This window comes from Pelophylax lessonae (assembly GCF_965119305.1).
Source record: "Pelophylax lessonae genome assembly, chromosome: 3".
Taxonomy (NCBI): domain Eukaryota; kingdom Metazoa; phylum Chordata; class Amphibia; order Anura; family Ranidae; genus Pelophylax; species Pelophylax lessonae.
Window position 1 is genome coordinate 577879716 of NC_138770.1, and position 3872 is coordinate 577883587.

Here is a 3872-nt window from a genome sequence, read left to right on the forward strand (position 1 = left end):
CTACACAACCCTCCAAAAAGAAAATGTGTTAAAACAAAAATGCAGCCTTGAACAACAACCTGTTATTTGCCCCTAAAGAAAGATAGTGTGTACTTTAATTAAATGTTGTATTCTAATAAAAAAGGGTGTCAAGACATTATCTCTCATAACTTTATTTTATCTGCTGAATAGTGTAAAGTGTGGGTAGCACTCAATTAATTATCAGCCCCTTACACTGCTCTGTTTGTAACCAATTAATCTGTTTTTAAAGATGTTATCTGAATAAAATTGCATGTATGTGGGCTATATGGAGAGGACCAGAAACTCTTCACAGAGATGGAAAGAAATACATTATTAACATGCAAGTTAATCAATTTACAAATACCTGCAGGAGGGTTTTACCAGGGACTTGGGAATATATCATAATAATTGTTTTATTCGAGTTCAGGAGGATATTTCTAAGTATTGTAAATGACTTCCAGTGTACAGATCGTTCCTTGTATGATACACAAATCATTTCTCACTGGATCATCCCTACAATGATACCTTCACAGTTTAGATTCTGCCCCAGATCGGAGAGCCTTTATCCTCATGATAATAGAATCTGGGGATCCTGTTATTATTATAATAGATCGGACTGGGATCTTGCTGGTGATGTACAATTCCATGAATAAGGATGTGGGCTTCAATCTGATTTTTGGATAAATAAATGCTAGTTAAAGTCTGTTTCTGGATTCTCCGCGATAAGCAATCATCCTAATAATTGCACAGTGTGGCAACTTATAATACCCAATCAGAATTCATCATTTACTGATTACAGCAATCAAAATGAGACTGCAATTTGCATCAGCTGTTACAATGAAAATTAAATAATAACATTCTACTTTATGGAGTAGAAGAGCATAGACGAGTTCTGTGGAACTATAAGTCTCAGCATGGGGCTCTTGCAGTGAGACATCAGCCCCAGTCACAGGTTGTCCTAACATTAAAAGAACTATTTTTGTGTGTATGAATAATACTTAAACTTCAGACACCTAACCTTTAGGTCTCATATATGGCAAAAAAACTTAGCAGACTCTCTAAGCTGCTGAATGCAACAATAAAAACAGTAATAAAGAGAAAAAAGTGATACAAAAGTGTTTGATAGATTATTTATTTAGGGGACAAATAATAAATGGATTATTAGAAGGTTAAAAAGTTAGATAAAAAAGTAAAGCTTAGTAAATGGATGGGGAGAGCATTGGGGCCCCTCACCCTTCCCTTCACCCTGGCACCCCCAGCTCTCCCTTACCTTGCCCGGAGTTCGCAGCGCACTCCCCACTGCTGCGCTACACAAACATCCCCCAATCAAAGGGAACAATAGAAAAAAGGAGTCGGAGGTTCTGCCCCTGCAATTTGGAAGCTTCATGAACCGTCATCCGGATCCAAGGCCAAGATGCATGAAAGAGCCCCTGGGGAGGGCAGATTTTTTTTTTCTTAGCACTCAGTCATCCCTGAAGTTAGGGGGGGGGGGTGCTGTAGTGATCTGGTAGAATGAAGATCTGCTCAAGTCATCCAGGTATCAGATGAGTCCTTCTAGCACAGGTAGTCAGATCCCAGCCAAGTAGATCCCAGGTGTGGAGGTGATCTGCTGGAGGCAGCCTGTATCAGTGAGATCCCAGCACAGTGGCTGCTGCAGCATCTCCTGCCCACTTGTCTTTTTATCTGCTCTATCCAGCAGCCAACTAACCAGTCACCACAAATCCGACTACAATTTTCACTGCTTCAAACACACTAAACTTTTGTTGTTTTTTTTTTTTTTTCCTCCTCTTTCTTTCTGCCTCCCTCCTCGTTTTCTAAACTTCCCTTAATCCGAGGTTTATGGGCAGAGGCATTAAGAAAATTCGCCTGCAATTTGGGATTAGACAAATACTCTTATTACAAAAAAGGGTTTGTGCCACTGGATACCTTGTGAGCTGAGCTGATCAGAGCAGTGCCAGCACAGTGACACCAGCAGCCCCAAAAATTGGGGACAAGTCATATACATATATATATATATATATATAGGGCCACCTGTCCTATAAAGGGGGATCTTCCATACAGATATTAAAAAGTCAAAACTGGTAAATTGCAACCAGAAAAAAAAAAACTGAGGAGCAACTCAAGAGACCAAAGGGAAGACAGCAATAACAGTTCTTATAGAAAGTTCTGAGTCTTTTTTCTCTTCTTTTTAGAGAGAGTTAATTATTTTTGTGAATGAGCCGCTGGGTCTTTGTTCCCAGAGAAAGTGGATTGTACAGATGACTTTTTGTAGAGTGGAGAAAGATCCCCCAACCTTTCCTAACACCCCCCCCCCCACACACACACACACACACACAATAATCGTCCCCCCCCCCCCCAAAAAATCAATTTCATTTTGTTTGCTTGCTTTAAACGTTCAGTCTCTCTTCTACTTTTAATTAAAAGTTTGTTTTATATAGAAAAAAAGTTTGGTGTTTGTCATAAATTTATTAACCCCGAAAATGCCCATTTGGCTTTAAAATCTACAAATAATTGTCACCTTTTTATGTACGATCTGTGACAGAAGAATGACTTCAATTTTCGTCTCCCCTATACAAGAGATTACTGAAGAAAATCTTCATTAGCGTTTCCCTGGAAAGATAGTTTGCATTGTTTTATAGTCATGATTAATACTTTCCCGAAAGCCCCCTTTTCATATAAAAAAAATATATTTTATGTCAGAAGATAAGTCCCATCTTTTAAGTGATCTATTATTATACTATTATTCATACCTATCACAACAAATAAGGCTTTCTGGTTACTTAGATGCCTTGTGAGATGATCAGATTTTTATCATTGATTTTATAGTCATAATTATTCCTATAAGACCCCTTTAATACATATATATATAAATATATACAGATAGATAGATAGATAGATAGATAGATAGATAGATAGATAGATAGATAGATAGATAGATAGATAGATAGATAGATAGATAGATAGATAGATAGATAGATAGATAGATAGATAGATAGATAGATAGATAGATAGATAGATAGATAGATAGATAGATAGATAGATAGATAGATAGATAGATAGATAGATAGATAGATAGATAGATAGATAGATAGATAGATAGATAGATAGATAGATAGATAGATAGATAGATAGATAGATAGAAAAATGTATATAAAAAAAACTCCCATCCTAAGTGATATAATATTAATACACGTATTCACATCTAATACTAAAATATACAACATGAATCCTTTCCTAGTTATTTGATTGATCTATTAAATAAAAATGCAACAATCTAACGTTTAAAAAAAAACATAAAGTAGAATTCAATGTACCTTCTGCATTGAATATATTATAAATAAAGATCGACAGATGATAACGAATGATTTTTGTGGTACGAAAATCGTCCTAATTAACGAAATGCCATACAATATTTATTTTCTACCTTTATATGACAGGTAACGATTTTTTTTTATTTATTATTTTATTTGTTTTTAATTTATGATTGTGTTTTATTTACTTGATCCCAATCTTAGGGGTGTTTTGAATTTTATTAGAATATTAAAATGGATTTGATGCAGAATAGGCCAGTATTACGTTTTCTGCAGTCAGATAATCAGAATAGAGATCATGTTTATATTTTGTGTTGTCTTTGAATGTATAATAGATCTCAGTCCTGAGTCTGGTGTGATTTTGTCCCCCATGTTGGTTATATTAATCCCTATGTACTCTGGGCTGACACTTCTATATACAGAATATATCCAGTTCCCCTCTCCTGTGTCTCCCTCGTATTCAGCACACAGCTAGCGCAGTATAGATCCGGGAGGCGTGTACAGGCCAAGTCCCAGCTCGCCGCGCCATTGGCTGGCGGACCTGTCAGTCTCGGGGGACGC